This window comes from Anas acuta, chromosome 12, assembly GCF_963932015.1.
Source record: "Anas acuta chromosome 12, bAnaAcu1.1, whole genome shotgun sequence".
Lineage (NCBI taxonomy): Eukaryota > Metazoa > Chordata > Aves > Anseriformes > Anatidae > Anas > Anas acuta.
Window position 1 is genome coordinate 6300445 of NC_088990.1, and position 22418 is coordinate 6322862.

At 42.2% G+C, this 22418-nt stretch overlaps 1 long non-coding RNA gene across 1 annotated transcript in view; it reads right to left on the reverse strand.

The window, feature by feature from the left end:
• The window catches only part of LOC137863297 (uncharacterized), a 53901-nt gene that overhangs the window by 21396 nt on the left and 10087 nt on the right, over positions 1 to 22418 (reverse strand). Inside the window, exon 2 of the long non-coding RNA XR_011100847.1 lies at positions 12123 to 12249. This is a non-coding gene — a long non-coding RNA (uncharacterized lncRNA). The remainder of the gene's footprint in view (positions 1 to 12122; positions 12250 to 22418) is intronic.

The following is a 22418-nucleotide window of genomic DNA, read 5'->3' on the forward strand; positions in this document are numbered from 1 at the left end:
ATATTCTCCATTCTGTCGGTCATCTTTTACAGGTCTATTTTGCATTTTCATATCTAATCCACTAACAATGAGGCCTTTATTTCACATGAATTACATTTTTCTGTTGATATTTATATTAAATATTAAGAGGCCATCAGAATCCACTGTTCTGGCAAGAGTAAACCAATGTTGATAACATAACACTCCAGAAGTGCACTCATTTACTGAGCAGCAATATATAATTACTAAAACAATACAAAATATATAGAAATGACATCCAATATCCTAATACATACCAACCAGATATCAGACACTAACCCATAAACTGATATGTAAAGTACAGATTCTGTCCATTCTTTAAAAGTTTTTTTATATGCATATATACAAAAATGTCAGTCCAAGCATTTTTAACAGTATACACAAGAGCAGATAATTATAACTTAATCTGGTGCTGAAGTTATTACTTGTATTTAATACAATAAAAAAAAAGTCATGTTTTAATTGGCACACAGAATGGGTAATGACTCTTATCAACGATTAATACTAATGGTTTAATTTATAAAATACACCATGAAGATACTCCTGAAGCTAAATCTTCTATTAATTTGGACCATAACCAAGTGCACACCAAGTTAATCCCTGAGGAGCATATCTGGAAACACCCAGGGATTCAGGTAAACAGTTACGATATACATTAAGTCTTTGTCAGAGAAAAAGACCTCTCCTGCGGGACTCCTTATTTCTTCCTCTTTTAGACTACGTAAAAAACTCTAAGAACAAGCATGCCCTATTTCTGCAACAGTATTTACATAAGTAATCATCCACATTCTGACTGAAGTCAAATGAGAACTGCATGTCGGGTAAATATTTTGCCCTTGAAAGGGAGGCTGCTGGCAGCATTGAAGGAATTGTCCAGAGCAAGCAGCGAGAAAATCGAAATCCTTCAGAGCCCTTCCAAGGGCTCCGAGGATGCAGACATGCAAACCACACGCAGTCAAGTGAGGCTCTCGCATTTACTCAGCACCAAGTCAAAGTCATGGCAGGCCCCTTCCCAGGGAGGAAGCCTGCAGCACTTGGGATCAAGTCCTTCACGGAGGTTGAGCACACAGATGTGCTGCTCTCTTCCCTCCTCAGCCCCAGATTCCCGCCTCCAGGACAGGCTCCAGGGTGCACACGTTTCCAAATAAATCTGGATGCAGGCCTAGCCCTTTCTCTTGGAACAGACATTCAATTAAATCCCACTTTCCAAAATGATCTGTGTATGTGTCTGTGTAACTGCCTCACCTGTGCTGCAAATAACACCTGAAATTGAAAAAGATCATGAGTGATATTCTTGGCAGCATTAATCATACCACTTTATTGACATCAACTTGTATTATACTGATCTACACCATCTGGTCCCAAATCTAATTTGCTTTTCACTGTCTACTTGCCAGCAGTTTACTTTCAATATCTTTCTGAGCTGGTGGAATGAGAAAAGGCTGCTCTGCTTCATTTTTAATTTGTACTCCGGCCGCCTCCTGTCAGCTTCACTTCTGCAAATCCTGCCTAGCATGAAGTTGTATTTCTGATGCAATCAAGACTTATTCCTCTCAGTTAAAAGAAACACTAAAAAGAAGTAACTCTGTGTTTCCACAGACCAGACCTACTGTTACAAAGAAAGGGATAATGTAGGGATAATGTCCCAAAGGTCCAGCATGAGACGTAATTTCCATCCCCTGATCTTGGCAGCTATACATTGTGTTTAACTTTGACCCAGCACGCTGGCTTCCGTGTGCGAGACAGATGTTATCTGATGCAACCCCTGACACCACTAATGTTATCTGCCTGTCAAACCTTACAGAACAGTTTGGGTATCCAGGGATTCACTGAATGTCCCATAAAGTCACCTCTGAAGTGGTCTCCAGCCTCAGGAGTCCATGCACTCAAGTCCCTCTCCGATTATCTGGGCATTTCCCATTTCAAGCCTGAATCCAGAATTAGTTACTGGAGTCCCAAACTAATGCCTCTGTCAGTTAACCAGCTTGCCTGAAATTGTTATTTGCTGTTGAATGCAACAGTTTACGAAACTGTTTTTCTGAAATATTTATGTTCCTTACTTTTAAAGTACTGGGGTTAGGTCCTTTTATGCATACTGGAAGAGACTGCAGGGCAGCTAAAAATGTATTCAGAAACTGAATTTGTCAACATTTCTTTATGTGAAAAAATGTAACACATCTAGACTTAGCAATTCTAAAATCCATAAATAGAAATAAACCTGTTTTTCAAGGCTAGTTCAGCCACCTCCTTATGAATCCTCATCTTTTTGCTATGGTTGTGTGAGCTGAAAAATTTATGATCCTCAGCACATTCCAACTCTACTTCTGCAGGACTTTATTAGCTCCTTTGTCAGCTGAGTCCTTCCTGTCAGAAGGAGCTCATATTTTAAGAGTTTAAGCAAACTGGACCATTCTGATTAAAACAAGCTAAGGAACAAGCATGGGAGCAACATGCAAGGGGCTCTGCAGCAAGTAGCTGGGGACAGCAACCTCTAGCTCAGAGCCCAAAAGAACAAATGTAGAAAATGGGTATTTTGGTGGGGTTATTTAAAGTATGATTCACCTCCTGGTTACATGAATCATCTCCCAGTTTCAGTCTTCTGCTTGCCTGGGACCGTTTCCAGTTCACCACATCCAATCAAGCCAAACTCTGACCCTACCACTTCATCCTCACTGCAAGAGCCTGCTTAAACAAGGAGACAGCCTCATAACCCCAGATATGTTGCACAGTGATTTGTCTCTGCAATAGTTTTAACAATAAAAGGGCTTAACTGAGCATGTAAATGCTTTCCAAGGATTAAGACACCAGGATCAGTACTCTGGGTCCACCATTCAGCTCTAAGCACCTCTGTACACTTTACTATAGCCTGGACATTGTTGCATGCAGAGACTGAAAGCATGGCTTGCACTTTTCCCAACACAGCAAACAGGTAGGGCTGACTGGGTAGTAGAGGGCATGCCCACACTACCCTTAAGACACATCCATTTTCAGGACTAGGAAGGTATGTTAAACATAGTTCAACTCAACTATAACCACATTTCTCCTACCTGCTGAGGTGCTGTTGTGCAGGGAAGACAAGTACAAAGCAGCCTCCTCTAAAGACAAATCAAAGCAGGAGGTAAAGTTGATGGCTATGAAATCCTGTCTACAGGAGATCCTCTCCCTCCAAAGAAGCACTTGCAGACTATCTAAGCTCAGGCATCCAGTCATAACAGCACAAATAGGCTCTTTGGCCTGTATGTCACCTGCCTAGCTACAAATATCACCTTTTTCTTTAACCCAGTTCCAGGGAAATGAAAAACCAACTGAATAAACATATCCTACAGTGGTAGGACCTGATAAGTAGAATCATTGCCTTTAGTTTCCTTTCAACCCAATTACTCATGTGCCGGCTAAATTAATTCCTAATCTTTGGACCATCCACTGAAAGAGCATTACCAAATAAACTCTGACCCTATTACACAGCCCCCCCAGGGAAGTTTCTGACAACTTTTTAGAACCATTTTTGTATTGCTTTTAGTATAAGTTTAGAGACCAAAATGAAGCCCTTCCAGGAATGTGTGATATATACTGCTGTGATTTGGGGTGAAAATGAGCTTTTGAACTGCTTTTCTTCACAAGGCTTGTCAGAAAAAGAAAGGAAAAGAAAACACTCCCTTGGAAATCAAAAAACAACACTGAGTAGCAATGAAGTGAAACTGCCCTATCAATTTTTATTGGCCAAGTGGAATCAGGGGTGCTTTGAACAAGCATATAGCTACTATCGCATAAAGCAAACTTAAGTTAAAATTCAGTTCACCTGAATAATTACAGCCTGATTAATTCTGACCTCCATCCAGCAAGGTACTCAAACAGCTGAGCAATCTCATTACCCTCCCCAGCAGTACACGGAAAAATTGACTTTAGGTGAGCATGTGTTACTAGACCTTGTTGAAAAGTGAGGGCTTTACAAATAAGAAAAGCTTGTAGGTCATCCATCCATCTTCCCAGGCTCTCAGTCTAGTGAATATATGGGCATCTATGTATCTCTGTGCTCGACTATTGCCTTTCTAGTCAAGCAGAATAGACACCCCTATGCCTGCATGAGAGGGGAAAAAAGAATGAATAAAGAACATGTGGCTGAAAAGGTCTCAACTACTCAAGGGGTTTCTCCAGCAGCAAGGAAGATCTATGGTCTTTATATTCCTCTCCTAGAGGCAAGATTTCATTTTTAGATTAAAAACTTCAACACCCACTTGCTCTATGTGAACAGCAAGTTCTCTCCTGTGGCTAGAATTGATAGGATGCCATATGCTATAAAAGGTTAACACCAGTGCTATTGTAATCCTTGGCCACAACTTTCATTTCCTTAATTTGCTGACACCGAGTAATGTAGGGCTGTGCTGTATGAGAGAATACTAAGCAATCTGAGTTACAAATTTTCTCTGAATGTCCAAGCTGACCTTTGAAGCATTCAATAAAAGCACCATTTAAAGAGGGGGAAAATTGCTAACATGGAAATGGAATTACAGGAACAGGACCGAATTCATTCCTTTGACTTGGTATCTGCTCGTGTTTGATGTCAGCTATATAATTATATATCACAGTTGACTGAAAAATATTTTGCTCTATGTTAAAAGCAGGCCACATAAATGGTTTATTAACTGGAAAGAAGTTGACAGTGTTCAAGTGTTTGGGGGTAGGTACAACCACAGCGCTTCATTATGATCTGAGCATCTTCCCTCTCAGAGGGAAGATTTCTCATTTAAGGCTGTTTTACATTACTCTGGGAACTGTGAGGGCCATTTTTATTTACATCTACTCCAGGATGCCATTTGTTGCTAGGAGTGAAATGTAGCTTTCGCATACGTGACAATCTGGCTTGTGCCATCTCAGAGGAAAATCTTCAAGAGGAGCTGCTAGCACAAATGAGAATTGCTCCCGTCAGCCTCACAGCCTGTCTTCACAAGAGCAGAGCAGCAGAGGCTTCCAAGCTATGGATTAAATACATCACATAAGAGGTAGGCATGGCTATTAATATTCTACCGAGGTTCCAGAGCAGACAGCATTTGACATGGGTACGCTTCTTCTGAATTCCTGTCAATTAGTGGTGCTGCTTCAAGTACAAGGCATCCATGAAAAAGGGAAGATAAAGTCAGTTTGTGGTGGCCCCTGCAACAGTTGTAAAAATGAAGTGGAGCCTTCTTTGTCACATCAGGCAAGAAGGAGCAGGTGTAATCCCACTACAGATAACACAGGAAGGAGGCAAGTGATGTTAATTCGGGGGGGGGATGGAAGTTGAGATCACGCCAGTTTCTGTGCAAGCAAAACAGGTTGCAGGCTCCCTCAGAATGAGCAGAAAATCAGGATGCTGCAGGATTAACCTTGTGATAGGGAAAGCCAGCCACTGGGAGCAAACAGGTTGAGAGCTCATACCCCAGTCACTTCAGTTGAGAAGGGAAAGGCTGAATTTAATCTGATTTTGCTGACAAACTGGTTCTCTATCAAAAAGAAAACTAGAAATGGAAAGCAACACATTGGACACCAAATCAGAAACAGGACAGTGGATTCCCTGATCCAATGCAGCAGTTAATAGCTGTGCTCAGTCCCCCATGCAGAGAGGGTCAACTGCATAGCCAAAAGTATCTGTATTGGCAAAATCTGCTCTCTTGGCTAGTCAATCCTAGTGCTTGTCAATCTGGCATCCCTACTGGATCAGGGGTTATAACATACATCTTGTGTTTAGGTATTTTCCCCACATCCAGCCTGCAGAAAATAGAGAAAACATTTGAGATGCTCACAGACATGTTTAGTACAACTCAAACCCCACACACTCAGATGAGATGCTGTGCACAGACAGCTCCCCCGAATCCTCACAACCCCACAGTGACATACAGCAAGACTGCTCTTAAAAGCGCTGCCATAATACTTAACTGCACCACAACTTGCTGTAGCAAGTCCGGATTTTTTATGGTCCAATGGTAGTTAATTTTCTAAAGGTCAAATTTTACATGTTTATTTTGACTGGTGTCCTGCCCAACACAAAGACACAGCTATATTAATAGCTTACAAATTAAATGCTCGTTCTAGGAAATCATACACAGTTTCGCTCTACTTCACCCAAAGAGTGACATTTCATCCCAGAAAAGGCTAGGGCAGCGTCCCAGCACAGAACATCTGGTTGGCAGCACAATGGAGCACAGCACCTGTGAACACGCTCAGTGTTTGCTTTGCAACTATTTGTCCCCCATCCGCGTAAAAATATGTTTTCAGGCTGTTAAAGTTCATTCTTTGCCAGGGGAGTCTGGTGTGATAATGCAGCCTGTTTGTCTTGGAAAGCCCCTGTTTCTGGACCATGCGCACTTAAGCCAACATTTCTGGAAGGTAAAAGTAGGAAGAGAAGGTTTTCTTCCCTCTTTATTTTTTTCTTTTCCTAGTCTTTACAGCTTTTTAGACATTCTGCAGAGAGTCTAATGGGATAAGACTGAGCCAAACAGCACAGTTTAAAAAAAGAGCAGAGATGGATTGCAGCAGGGGCCGTGGTTTAAAATCTATCATCCAGGGGCTAAGGAAGTACAAACAAACTAATAAAACCAGAAAATTATGAAATCCTGGCCTAAACACCAAGCAAAACTTCTTAATTTAGGACTCTCCTAATGGCTAAAGCCGCCACCAAGTTGGCTCCCAGGGACAATCCCTTCTCCTGCCAGATCCTTCCTTTGGAAGAGAGAAACCTCAGGATCCCAGCCAGCCTAAGGTGTTAGTGGGGGAAGGAGGTTTCAGGAGGAATAAGGCTGGGGGAAAGCAAAAGTCCTATAAAAAGTCCTGCCAGAAGGGAGGTGCAGGATTATAGCTGAAAGTTCAAGATACATTGGGTAGGCTTCAGCCTCTGCTGGCCAAGCTCTCCACCAGCACATACAGCCTGCAAAAATACAACAGAACTGACCAGTGCAAAGTCTGCTCAGGGGTCTGAGCAGAGGGGCTTCCAGAGGTGCAGACTTGGCTAGCACCAGTGTGTCACAGGCTGGAAGGCAGAGGATACACAAGGTGGGACACAGGGGACAGACTGGCAGCCTCTGTCCCTGCTCCACTGCTGGCAGCTCCTGGCCACATCCCTTCACAGTCACAGCGGCCAAAGGAAAGCCTCAAACAGCTCTTCCTTGACTTTATTTTCCAAGTAGCATTTCCTTAAATGAAGAAATAAAACTGCTCCACACACTTTTTAAAAAACACATTTTGATTTCACCTGAGAAAAGATGGTATCATCTCTTTTATCCTCCTCATGGTGAGTATACCTGTATCTGATGTCTTCCCAACATGTCATTCTCAGACTGGCACACTGTCTGATGGGCCATTTCTCCTCTTACACTCCTCTTTTGATTAACTCCAGGAGTAGCACAATTTCCTTTCTGACAGCCCATTATAAAGTCATTCTCCCTTTCAGCAGTAAGGTTTTTTTCTCCCATTTTACAGCACAGAAAGGACATTTCCTTCTGTAGCTTTTATTTCTTGTAACCTGCTTCCAACCCAGTCTCACATCCTCTCTCTTTACCTCCTCAAAAAGGAGAAAAAACAAACCAAAAAAAAATCAAAATTTATTATCAAGGAAATTAAAACTAACCACTCCGAGCAGAAACTGAAGTGACCTGCACACTAGAGGGAAATTCACAGATTCCATTACGTTCAGGAGAAGATTTGTTCATGCAGGCTAGATTTAATTCAGATGTTCACCTTCTGGGTTCTCTCACTTGCCCTGATGATGTCTTTAATAAGAGTTAAGGATAATTATTGCCATTTTCAGTCTACATAGTTTGGCAGCCTGCAGAATGTATCAATCAGGTGAAGTACTACATGAGAAATCAAACCTTAGTTAAAGTTACTTGCACCTCTACGCCTATCCTAATTCAAAACTAACTAGTTTATGGAAGATAACCGTGCTTCTGAGACTACACCTGGCCTTCTCCTTTCCTATTTCATAGGTTCCCATTTACCTCATCCCCTCAACCCAACAGAAATCCTACAGACTTATCTGAATGTTTCCTCACATATACATGAACATCAGGCAGCATGGAGGGTGCACAGAGCTCCCTGTTCCCACCTGTAACTCAAAGCCTCCATCCTATCATCACAGTCTGTGGCAAGGCATTGTCTCTGCTCTGTGTTGGGAGTGTAAGCCCCTCTATATGTACGGACAATGAAGTGGATTCCCAAGTGAACGCTTACTTTGTTTGCCAAGTGTCACTTGAAGTTAGATTCATACTGCAATTTGTAAAGACCGCACATCTCACAAGGCTGTCTTCAGCACTACTCTAAATAATTGTAGATAAAACAAGGCATGGTCAACGCAAAGTGCAAAATGAATTGTGACATCCATTTTCTATTAAAAATAGCAGTCATTGAAATGTGTTTAGCTCCACTGAAGTATTCTGGGTTGGCAGCCATCAGGAGAGAGGCAGCAGGAGCAACAAAAGCTCATAGTCATTTCCTACCTCCTTTCTAGCTTTAAGCCTGCCTTGACAGACCACATTATAAAAAAAACTAGAAGATCCATTTGATGCTCAGTCCTTGGACATCCCGCACAGACTGCTGGCCAGAGTGTCCATTAAAGAGAACAAGGACAGAAGAATTGCCCTTTTAGCCTCCTTTGTAACCTTTCTTTGTCTAGCATCTATTATCTTTTATTCTTCTCATCCCCTTCATCCTCAAGAGGCAGGAGGAACTGACTCTTCAATTTCCAGCTCCTTCCTGAGCATATCTGCCGTTTGTCAAGCCCAGGCATTAAAGCGTAGCACTCTTTTGTCTGGCTCTAGTGAGCACAGTTTGGAGGCCTTACGTGAAAGGTAAGTACATGTGTGCATAATAATCATTTCTTGTAGTCAGACAGACATCATAATTGATTAACATAAATCAGATGTTATTAATTATACAGACAGATTTCCCCAAACTACTGGCTGAAAGATAGATGAACAGTAGAAAATAGTTATACCCGTAACAGAAGTGAGTTAATGTGCATTTCCTTCTTTTAACATTTCAGATATGAAATGTGCAGAGTTACAGGTCAAAATAAATTCTGAACTGTCCTCAACTTGGTTTTCTCTCACTGGGAAGTTGAGGGTTTCTCACTGCTTCTTCCTTGTATCATGAGAAAAATAAGAAGCCCTACTCACCCCAGGACTTCACACGTTACAGTACATACACAGAACAAACCGACTACCTGCTGCACAGCACATGATCCAAGAAAATCGGAGTAAAAGAAAGCAATTGTCATTACAGTATCTTCCATAAAATGCAGTCTGGAGATGTAACAAGGAGCATAAATTTAAGAGGATCCACTCTCTCTGGTGCCATTTTGGTGAATTAACTATTTTAACTATTGAATCATGGCATAAAGTATGCCACAGAAGGGAAAATCACCAGCTAAGTGGGTAAAGAAAAATAGACTTATATACAGTTCCAAATATTATGATAAATATTTAGATGAGTAACTATAGTGTTATAGCATAGTAAGAGCACGTATTTCAGGCTAGTGTAAATGCATACACATCTCCTCACTACAGTGCTATTTTCAGATCCTCAAGCAGCTGGACTCCATAGGTATGTCTTGAAAAATGCCTAGGTGGGGGTTTTGGCAGTCAGTGTGGGCAGATTTGAGTTTTAAAATTCCCCCAACCTGTATTATTTCTACTTGTGATTTTTAGTTTTCAGTTTCTCAGCCAGAATAAGACCAGCCAAACATTTGAATGTAAACTCCTCAAGATGCCTTGCCTGTTATTTTCCAGTGAGGTGTAGAAAATAATAAACTGCTGTTTCTACTGGAGCCGTACGGAGAGAGAAAGCTTTCATATCCCAGGCCTCAGGCAAAGCCACCAGACTAAACTGGAATTATTAACAAAATCCCTGGGCCAGAAGACAAGATGGAGCAAGAAGATCAGAGCCCTTAATGTTCACTTCGATTTACCTAGTCTAAGGTCAGAATTTATTTCCCCTGCCATGTCAGAATCTTAGGAACCACTTTGGCACTGCTGGGACAAACAGCTTTTTGAGGTCTCCGGGGCTGCAGGAGGCACTCACGTAAGTGAATTCATCTTCCAGAACAACTTTATTGATCTTAATAGGCTTTAGTGCAGAGGACAGATAGGAAGGGATTCATGACCAGCACATATGGTGTTAGGGAATCTCTGTTTAAAAGATTCATTTAGGAGAAGAAAGGATGGCAAATGGCATACATATGATTTCCATACGTGATACATGGGTTGAAGATGGAAAATAAATCTTCTGTTTGTACTTGGTATTTCCCAATGGAGTGATTCTGTTTATTCCTTAGGTCCATACTTTCCAGGTGATGAATACACACTGTAGAGTCTCCATCTTGACTGTCCCAAACTGAAACACTTAGAGGTTGCCAATGGCTCACAACAGCATCGGAGGCTGTTTTTTTTTTTTTTAGCTGGGAAAGAAATCATGTGCATGTCCCTGGCCTTCTCGCCCCTACCTCCTACTCTTCCAGCCTCCACCTCCAGCTCTTAATGGGGACACGGAAAACCCTGTGATGATAGACCCTAGAAGGACATTTTCTGATTCTCACCCACCCAAAGAGTGAAGCACTGAACAGGAAATTCACATTTCTTCATTTTCCAGCAGATGAAACAGGCCAAGTAGCGAAATAATACCCAAGCCATTCATTTGAACAGGAGGGAACGCTGATATTTGCAAAGATCCTTCAGCCCACTCCTATCACAATCCTCCTAAACCATCTGCCACGTTCCCTCCTGCTAAAAGGGCAGTTGCTAATCTATTTATGCAGGGCTGACAATGAAGGCAACCAGACCATGCTCAGAGAGAAAACAGCAACCAGCTCCTGGGCTCAAAGGCCCAATATGGCATGTTGGATGCTGTTGGAAGGCATCTGCAGCATTGGTGGTATTTACAGAGCTGCTGAGTGTTGATGGCTGGCTTCCTCTGAAAACAAGCCAACCATCATGGGCATCTGCTATTAATGAGCAAGCTGAGTATTCTAGCAGGGCTCTTGTCAGGCTCAACAGCACACAGTTTATTCTCACTGCAGCCTCAGAGTGGTTACTGGATGCTGAGAGGCCCTACAGAGCTGAGGGTGCCCACAGAAAAGGGGAAAGAAAGCAAATATAAGGCTCTATGCCCTGTGCTCTGCCTCTTCAGGCAGGTCCCTACATCTGTCTGTGCTCTATTTGTAAGGTCTGGATGACACTGTTTCAGAGAGATGGAATGAAGTCACCAGGACCTGCAAGCTTAATGAGCTCTGACAGCAGGTGCTAAGTGATATAAAGCACCTTATTCTGCAACTGTCTTGAAGGTCTTGCATATACAGTACGTTTAATCCTGCACCTTGACATGTTAGTATAAAGGAATGTAACACTACAGACCAGGAAAGTACACTATGGGTACCTCTGGCTGCCCACCAAGCAAAGTAAACTGCAGCAGGCAGCTGGGAAGAACAGAAGGACTTCCAGGGATGGGAACACGAAGAGTAATTTCTGCACAAGGCGATCAGTTGGTCCCTCTGGTCACAGGGGCTGGTGGTACGGTGCTGATGTCACTGACATCCAGTCAACACAACGTGCATAATCGTACGTGCAAAGCTATTTTCAAAGAGAAATTACTATATGATGTGCTGCATGGAAACAAGAAGGAACAAATAATAGACTCTCTAGCTTCCTTTGAGGACAACAGAACTGTTAACCAGTTGTACAAACACTTGGTTCCAAGGGTGGTTTTTTTCCCCCCTTAAAAGCCTGTATTTCACAAAAGTTGGACTCGTAACTCAGCAGTCCAAGCACACACTTGCACATTGGACTCACACAGCAATTGCAACAAAGCAAGGAAGTTGCACACCAGCCAGCAGTTCTGCAGCTAGCCTCTACGCTGCAAACCCACATTTGCACACCTCATGCTTTTGGCATGAAGCTGGATTTTTAAGAAAGCAGACTAACATTTCAGACTCCTCCCAAGAAACTGGGAAAATAAGCAAGTTAAAGAAAACAGTGGTGAATGATTATTTTTGCAGGTGTGAAGAAAACATTACACAGAAGAAACCCCTTCGTGATGAATAAACCCCAGGCTAATAGAGAGGGAAGCAAAAGGAGGCTCACGACAGTGATGAAAACTTCTCTGCAGCTCCAGGAAAGGGATTCGAGTCTCTTAAGAGGAAGTTCTCCCCAAAATTCTCAGTCTGCTCAGGTAGTTCTGTTCAACACTTCTAATGCTTCCAAGTCCAACCTCAGGAGGAATTTAACAAAACAGGCGTTATTTGAGGAATTAAATAAAAAGGGGAAAAAGCACTGACTGAGATTACCAGAGACCTCTAGAACAAAGTTGGAAATGAACAGAACACCCCAATTCCTGCTTACTGAAAGTTACTTTCAGAAGATCTATATAGGGATCATTACCAGTAAAGAATTAAAGACCAAAAAGCACCTAGAGTATTCTATAAATGCTTACTCCACTCAGTGATGTAGAGTATTTTGAGATTCCTGGGTAAGGAAATATTAAGTAGGTTCATTTGTACCCTAAGTCCAGCAGAGGTGCCCTGGTTCTTAGATAAATGTCGCTTAAAGTTACTAGAATTTCTGCAGCCACGCATCTGAGTTCCTTTCAGCCCCATTTTCAGGACTTCTGCTTCAACACCTCCTCAGAATTCACTTTGGGCTGAAGTCTTTGAATGTTTCGCCAAACATGTGGGAAACAAGTGACTGCAGTTAAAGCGTGAGCCCAGCACTGCTTACACTAGCACTGCAGCTAAGAATGACGAATGGGAAGAGACTGTTGTCTTTGTCTGAAGCCATTCAGCCTTTCCAATTGACAAAGAGGGTCCGGGGAGGGGAAAAAAATAAACTCAGCCTTTATGAAACGTGTTTGAGTGTCCAGATTACATCTAAAGCCAGTCTCACTTGCACTTCCCATCGTGCATTACTGAAACATCCCCAGCTTTATGAGGTATCGACATTTCAGCTCGTTAGTATTATTTACCACTGCAAAGTCAGCAAAGGCTTTAACACTGGCTCAAACCACAGAATATAAATAAGCAACCAGCTGGTCGTCTTAAGGGCTGGGTGGAGTCCTTTCCTTTTCATCCCCAGCACCTCTCCCTATCCATGCTTCTGTGAACAGGGGAAAGGAGTGCTTGGGATGGGTTGAAGAGTAGGGATTTATGCAACAGGCACTCATAATGGGGAACAATTCTACTAATCTCTCCCTTTGTCCTGCTGATCCTCAAACAAAAGCACCAGGAACCAGAGGCTCCTCATACTTACAGGGAAAAATCCCTTTTCTTTTTTAAATCAAGACAATCCTGACTTGTCATGGCCCTTTTTTTCCCTCCCCCCATTGCAGCCTTTTCACAAACTCAACCTTGTGGCTAACCAGAACCAGTCAAGCAATTACACTTCAAATGTCTCTTGAAATCCATGTCCCTGGTAACCCAATAGCTCCCACTACTGACCTTCTCAAAAGGAAATTGATGTACTCGTGCTTACCAAAGGAAGTATATTACATAGAAAAGGCAATGGGTCATTTTATCCCACTTCTTGTTCTGTTTTTTCCCCCCTCTGAAGCCAATTTTATAATATGCAATTAATACCAGTGGATACTAGGACTTCACTACCACCTTTCTGCACCCGAAGAGTTCTAGTAGGCAATGCGTATAAAGTACACAATCTTAATATTGCCAGTGACACTGTTAGCCTACAGCATACTTCACCATGTGGTTCCAAGCTCTAATTGTAATGCTACAGTTGTCTCAAAAATTAACTATCTACTATCGTGACTCTTGAACACAAGTGTTTATCTAAACACTGATTTTTATCCAGTTTTCTGAATTTGGACTTAATCCATTTGATCTTCACAGGGCTCTGTGGAAGAATTTAATATATAGCAAGCTGTTTGTGGAACAATATACCAGAGCAAAGGTTTGACAGATCTGGGCTTAGAGAGGTAAACTACTTTCCAGTGATCAGAGCTACACTACATTTACACTGTAAAAATAAGGATCAAACTGTCCATGAAAACCAAAATATAAACAAATAACATCTGCAATTCACTAGCTGTATCAAGGACACGTGCTAGAAAAAAATCTTAGAAAATTGTTCATCTCATGTCAGGTTCTTTCTTATCAGAGGACCAGAAGGTAATTAGAATTTTTCCAGCAGCCAAGGGAAACATTAGATTTTTCTCTTTTAGCTTCTAAAAATCAATATTCTTCCACTGATGCTGGAGCTGTTCCACCGTGACATGTACCATAGTCAGCCAACATGTCAACAAATGCAACACAGCAGCTGCTAACATAATTTTATCTGTTATCTTTTCCTTCAAGAAATCTCAGTCTGTCTTTGTTTGCCCATCTGCTTTAAAGCCTTAATTAACACCTGCCCACAAGAACATCCCAAATGTTGTTCATTTGCTGGGCTCCTAAATGAAGACCTGCCTGGAATCTGAAGGAAAAGTTTCATTTTTATCCTGCTGCTACACATTTAACCCTACCACCATCTCTAGCCCACACACAGTAGATGTGAAATATCATGGAAAGTAGCTATAAATGTGGTCAACAAAAAATATGGAACACGTCTATCACCCTACGCAGATTTCATCTCCAACAAGGTTGCTTCCACAACAGCAAATAAAACAGGGCTAGTATTTCAGCTAGCGTGGGAGACGGCATGGGTCTTGACACAAATTTCTGCATCTGAGAGGATGAATAGAGAATGATCCCAGAACAGCTCTATCAGCTGGTTGCAGCTGTGCAAAGGAAGATTTCATCTAGTCCGGTCTTCACTGTACTCCCCTCAGCTGTGCTTGTTTATCTGGGCTCCATTCAGGAACAAGGAGTCAGGTTTAAATGCACACTCACCACATTAACTAGTGCAAGGGGGCAAGATATTTCCCTACGGCTCAGCCCAGCAGCCAGCTCCTAGCATATCATATTCCCACCCATATCCTCTAGACATTTTATTGGCTGGTCTATTCCGTATTACAGGAAATGGAAGGGATTAAGAAATATCATTAAGGAAAGGTGCGTGGCCCTGGGTGTCATGGCCCCAGTTGGAAGCACCCTAAGAAAAGCCCAGGCTCTGTGATGGAGCTGAGCTTATAATGTGGTACAGTGCCGTGTAATTCAGAATTGCAAAGGGGCACCTATGGAGCACCATGAAGAAGAGACAGGGGTTGCTTGCTCTGCAAGATATTCAGTTCCATCAGCTTTTTATTAAGGAGGTGGGAATTGGAAATCTTGAGGACAAATCCCTTATGCAAAAAGGCACATTTCTATCCGAGAGGAGAACATCACCACAGATGCACCTGGTTTCTCAAAGGGAATCAGACATTATTTCACTTCTTTATGCCTCAGCTTAACTCTAAAATTGGAGTGGTGGATATACAGGTGCATGTGAGACAGGAAACTATTGCTGTAGATTAATGTTCAAACCCATGTTTCAGGTCTCACAGGAAGGGTGCTCCTGATTTGCAAGACTGTTTGTACCTGAAGACCCAACCACATACACAAAAAAACCACGAACAATATATGGAGAACCACCACCTCAAAACACACTGCTTACCACCCGCTCCTGAACAAACCCAGAAGAAAAGTGAAAGGTGCTCCAACCAAGCACAGGTTAGAAGTTCAGCTTCAACATAGTGAAGCCATTCTGCCCAGTTATCACGTTTATTGAACAAAAACTTCTTGGATTCAGTTCCCCCAAAAAAATCAAGTCATAATTTCAATGAGCTGCAACAACCATTGTAAAAGCTCAGTTCTCTATGAAAGTGAGGAAATGGATTCAGAATTGCTCATATTCCATTGGCCTCCATAGCTTTGATACAATCAAAGGCATCAAGAAGCTGATTGTCCCTTTGTTTCCCTTCTTTTTCTCTTTGTAGACTCAGAGAAGCATAATCCTGAATTGATAGCTTCTCCAAATGCTCAGGCTATGATTTATCAGTCCAGGAGGCTGCAGTGGAGAAGTAATTGCATTAGCACCACCACTGATAAATAGTGCTTTCTTCAGACTTACGAGCCGCTGAGGGCTAATTACTCCTCAGATTCCAGATTCCGTTTGGCTTTAATCACAGGGTGAATCATCTCCTTCCAAACATGGCAGATATTAATGGCAGCGCATTTGTCCTAATTAATCTTCCATTGGGAAGGCCTTTTCTTTTAATTAAAGACATGAAAATGTGCAAAAATGACAAAAGAGCATGTGGTCGAGTGAGGACAAGAGTCAAAGCACCTCAGAGGATGGCAAGGATTGTTTTCATGAGGAGATAACAATGAGCCATATTCATCCTTGGCATCTGGATTTTGGCCACATTAGGCTGACCCATCAAGACAAATTCATCTTCAACACTTCATTTAAGGGAAAGTGGTGTTGATGAAAGTGAGGACACTTTTAGTGCCTTTGGCTTTGTGGCTCAGTCTTTAAAATTCAATCCCCCCTCAACACAGAGCTACAGCTCATTGCAATTATATGCAAAAGCCAGCAAACCAACAGGTTATTTGGCTACAGAAGCCTCCTGCTGCCATCTGTCCAAAGACAAGACAAAGAAACACTAGAGCTCAAAAGACATGGTAGAATCAAAATGCACATCAAATCTAACTAAAAGTAATGTTTCACCAAATGCTCACTAGCTCCTGAGAGACATTCTTCAGCCTGTCAAAGAAACCAATGGCATATATTAGCTCTTAAAAAGCCTGCTACTGGCAACGCTGGCCAAAAACACAGATTCAGATGTCAGTCACTGCAATGAACTAGAATCTGATGAGTTTCTTTCACAGGCATGTGTTGGGTGGGTAACATGCAAAATATTTGTGTTTCTTTGAACCACGTAATAGAGAATCTTATCTAGGTTATGTTTTGTGCAGTCAAATTCCTTTAAGTTAGAGGTGAATCTGAGTGAATATAACCTTGTGGCACAAAGTGCTCCTTGGACTGACATAACTTCTGATTCTGTCTCAGAGACAGACTGCAGAGGGGAGAAAAAGTGAAGTAAGGAACAGCAAGAGCAACTCATCAGTCAGTCTCATTATCTTATTTGGAGTCAGTTGTCAGATAGCTTACCACCCCTGCTTGGTCAGTTGATAAATACACAGCTAGTCTGAACAGTGGGGTTACAAAGAGACAATTATTCTCGTGATGTACACAGATAAGATGGTGGGATAACATTTTGACATTTCTTGTAGCATATTGAACTCAGGAGCTGTTTTGTTCTCAGCATGTCCACCAGGAACAGACATTTACACAGGGCTTTTCCCGGGGACTTTACTTACATTCGCAGCTTATGGCTTTCTTAAGCAAAAGGCCATTTGGACTGCAAGTTTATGTACTGCTCTTTTAGTCCAGAAACTAAAGAAATCCCTGTCCAAAGGCCCTTTGAAAAGAGGCCAATACATGAAAGAGATGTTGCCCTTACCTAGCATATTTTCAATATCCCAGCTTTAGCCTAACCTGATGGTTGCACGGTGTTCCCAGACACTGAGGAAATGTACCTGGTACATTAAGTGAGACTGCAGTCGATACTTCTAAAGTGCCTGTTTATGCTGCAGCAGAGAGCTGATAAACAGCCTTGCCTCTAGTTTCTCTTAATTTAGAATTCATTACGTCTCTCTTTCCATGAAAGATAAACCAATAGCTGCCCTTGACAGCTGTTTTCTTTGGGGTCATTCTCTCTATCCACCCATCTAGTCTTTCTTCAGGGGGTTTTGCTCACTGTAATGCTAGCTCTATCAATTTCATTCAATTCTTGCAACACAATCTACAGGGACTGATGAGGACAAAGCCAAATGCATTTAACCATTTGGGTTCCAGGCATCAGTGTGAATTATGATAGTTAGATCTGTGGGCAACAGCAAGAGCTCTATCACAAGAAGGAAGACAAGTAAACGAGAAGATTGTAACAAAAGGTGAAACACTCAGCAGGATGCCAGCTGGATTGACTTGAGATGCTTTCTTCTGGTTCAGCCAGTATTGCGTCTGACTGGAAACCCTGCCAGGGTCTCAGCTGGAGGTTCAGCCACATTAGCATGCCAGATACACACACAGGGCACATCCAACCTTTTTACAGCAAAAATTACTTTCCAGGACTTTGATTTACACTCAGAAATACAGATGACTGCTTGAAGAACATAGGAATCAGTGGTTAGAGCAGTGGTTCATTTATCCCAATATCTTTTCTCCAACATCTGTAGGAGATGCTATTTACAGAAAGTATGTGAGCCTGTGTGATCACTTCCTCAGCATATTCCCCCAGCACCCACAGTCATGCACAAGGGATGTTACGCAGAACACCCCTCCCTACTCCTTTTAGCATCCATTCAAAGACTAGTTATGTGTGAAGTTATCTTCTCCTTTTCAAGCCCAAGAATGTTATCCAAGAAGTTTCTCCAGATGTTCCCTGCCCGAGGAAAGCTTATGAAGGAAGGTAAAGATGAGCTGCACAGAGGGCTCCCAGGGGCCTTTATTCCTGTGGAGGCACCACATAGCTAAAACATTTAGACTAAAAACATCTCAGAAGAAGCAGAGGCAGTAAATTTCATATTATCCTGTTAAAAACAGTGTTGTCATTAGACAAACTTTTTAATAGCACTACAGGAACATTGTGTCTCCCTTTGAGGAGTACACACTCTTCATACCCACAGGCTTATCACATTATCCATTCCTCAGCATCACAAAAGCTGGGATGCAGAGGAAACCACCAAATTATTTTTTCTGTTCACAGCTGAGCTTATTTCCTCTCACATGCAGCAATCAGCATTTGCTTACTGAAGCTATACCACCCTATATCTGAAAAGCTTGTGGTTTAAAAGACCTAATCTGCACTAAATTAGTGCAGAATGGCAAGAATAATATTGACAGACCCTTGATGGTCAAAGTCCCAAAATGCTGATAGCAACAGTAGACTTTAATTAGGTTTTTAAAGTAATCAAAATAGAATGAAAATAGAAAGGGGTTTAACTTAAAGGGAAGGCATGGTGGGTCCTGCAGTCAGGTTAAAATGAATATTTTTCAGGCTGAAGAGACTTCAGAAAACACATTACAGGCTTTTTAAGCTGCTTTGTCAGGGACATCCCAGAAGCCTCTCCTGTCATTCGCAGGAATGGCTTATCCAAATGTTTGTTCTCCCTATGGAGGATTTAAACTGATACTGGCTCTGTTCCCAGAGCAGGTGATTTGAAACTTTATATGGACATGGACTCCAGAAAGCCAGCCCATGACTTCATACCAACAGTCCCACGTACAATCTTTAATCTCAAGGGCTGATACCTAAGGAAAATCAGGAAAGCAAGCTCTGAATTAATCTTGGGAAACTGGCAGCACTCAGACCTGCCCTCTGGCACCTCCACGTCCTACCACTCCGCACTGCTGCTGTTTTACAGAGGGACAAAGGGCAGAATATCAATGCACCTGACTCGGGACTGATGACAAATTATTTGTCCAAGATCTGATGTCAGTGGCACAGGAAACAAGCTTTCTTCCTATCAGTGTGTACACCAGTAGATCCATATCTGGCACAACCAAGTTGTAAATGCTGGTCACAAGAGACCTGTGTCCCATTCCCTCCTCAAACAGAGGTAGTGAGAACAACACCAAATACCAGAACCTGGAACAGTGTGGCAAACTCACCTCTGCAAAGCAATGCACTGTTGCCAAAAAGCAACATATCACAGAAAAAAAAAAAAAGAACAATTAACTGATCCAAAATGCCCAGTCTCTCAATAAAATGAGAAACGCTGCTTTTTCTGTTGTGTCATCTGCCTTTGGACAGCACTGGCAATGAGGCCACGTTCCCTGGCAGCGAAGCCTTTCCCTCTCCTCAATTGCAATAAAAAGCCACCTCTCCTCACCAACCTCTCATTAAAAGTTCAACTGATCCCCAAGCAGAGAAACATAATTAGGCTTTAGCTCCTGGGAATTGCTATCACTTTGCTCACACTAACTGGTAAATGGCTGAATATCTTCGTCCGCCTGCCAGGCCATGATAGAGTTTCCAGCACATTTCACCACTGCACAGAGCAGTGGCTCCCAGAGCTTGGGAGAAATCCTGCTTGCAAGCCCTCAGCACAGCCCAGGCTTCTAGTGTTCTCCTGATAATACAAACTGCCAGCCAGCATTTTTAATTAGAAAAGCAGCTCTGATGCAAGAAAGTAGAGATTAACCCATCATGTCACCCTGTCCCATTTCCCCACCAAGGAATAATCTTGTTCAGAACCTCTTTTCACTAGCAAGCTCCATCAAGTATCACTCATATGGAGAAAGGGAACATAAAACTGTTCATACTACTGAAACGCATTAGACCTCATAAAAGACACTGTGTTAAACCACAACACTATAAAAAACACCTTTTTAAGATAAGAAGTACAGCACAGCAGAGGATCTAGGAGACTTCCTCAGTTCTCCTCAATCCTACAGTTGGACTCAGCCTAAAAAGTACAGTGTTTTTTTCCCTTCACAGCCAGGCTCCGTATGACCTTGGTCTTCTTGCCCTCTGGACCTCTGTCCCCATCCAGATTCAGAAATGGCTATAACAACTCTGATGTTCAGCCAAAGGGCCCAGCACAGTACAGCAGTACCATATCAAACATCTAAATCCTTCCCAAAAGTCTATTTATTCACAAAAATCTCCTGTGTTGTGAGGGACCTAAACACCCTACAATGTGGTTCTCTTCTGGCCCATTCATCTTTTTCTTCCCATAAAAGAATGCATCCACCCACATCTCTAATACAGCTCCATTGTTGGTAACTAGGAGCCTTGATATCCTCCAGCTGTGATGTTTTGCTGTCATGGCATGGATTTCATCCTCATTGTTCCCTTCATCTTCAAGTCCTCCTGCCAGCTTTATTCCTTATGTTGCTCCACTAGCTTGTTATTTATGTTGTGTGATCAACTGCTTTACTGTAAGCACTGTAGTATGATGGATAATGGCACTGTATGTATTTTTTAAGTGTGCACTGACTTTTTCCCCAAATGCACATAATAGGGAATAATCAGAAATAACTATCACCTTTCCCCCAGTTCAGAATACTTTTAAAAATATTCAATATTTTTAAGCATCAGCATTCAGAACATGTCACACCTTAATCTGAAGTAAAAGTAGGCTGCACCACTCTGCCATGGATCCATTTCTAAGGTAGGGTAGAAAACAGATCTACAGAGGCTGAAAATCCTGTATTTAAGATTCATTTTGCCCCTTAAAAATCTAGACCATCCCCAAGCACTAGTGAGCGAAGAAGTGAGACAAGGATGAAATGAAGGCAGGGAGAAGTTGGGCTGAGGACCTGGCCAGAGGTCAGGATGAGGAGGTCTGTTTGTCTACGGAGCAGGAAAGTTCTCATTGCTATGGACATTAACTCAAATGTCGTGAGGTACTACAGCAAGCTAGATTAGAAAAAATTAGAGGGCAGAGAACTGACCCAATTCATATTTCCCCCTTTGAAAGGCTTGCAATTAGGTCCTCCCTTTGCACCATTACCCTCCTTTTTTATTTTAAACCATCATAGCTACACTCTCCTCAGAGTACAGTTACACTCCACTAAAAGCTCCAGTTTATTTAACAAAAAGCCATTATCTGTGCATGTTGCCCTCACTTGTTCCCTGTGCTCCAGCAGGTAGAAAACACCACGTTCAAACAGGCAGCCAAGCTGCTCTCAGCTCTTTCATGCTGTTTCTTTAATTTCAGCTGCATCTGGGTTCAAAGAAACATCAGATTCCAGCCTGCATCTTATATCTCAGGCTCAAACAAGGACCCAGGATGAGTGGATCGTTGCTCTGTCTTTTGCAGGTATTCTTCAGGGCATCAAAGTTTCATTTGAGCTGTTACCTTAGAGTCAAGAAATATATTGCTCATGGATCTCCAGGGAATGTGACACAAGTGAAAGTTATTAAGTGCACAGCCTCAATATTTGTCCATCCCTGCCCAAAGAGGCGCAAGACAAGGCTACTCACTTCCCGGACAATAACCGGTCAATCATTTCAAAGCCTGGGGGGAGTAAAAGCACTAACTGTGGTATTAAAGCAGAGCATCATTAACAGCGCTGTGCATTCACTGCAGCAACATAATGAAAAGGGAATATTTATAGCCAATATCCATTTATGCAGTGGGCACATCCACCCCTACAAAAACTAATTCTGAGTTTTACGACACCTTAAAGATTATCAGACCTGGTCTAACAGAACCTGAGGCTCTTCATCAGCCAGTGGCTGTGGATAGCATTTCAGTGTCACATCCCAGAGCAGCCAGACACAACCGGTTCACTGCTTGTACAAGATGGGCAGAAATCTTATGTCACAACATTTTGTTCAGGCAATAAACATGACCTTTTTTGAAGTATTATTAAAAGAAATTTGCTGGGTTTCATCAGAGATGGAGGAGACAGAGGCACACTGACGGCAGAACTGAGACT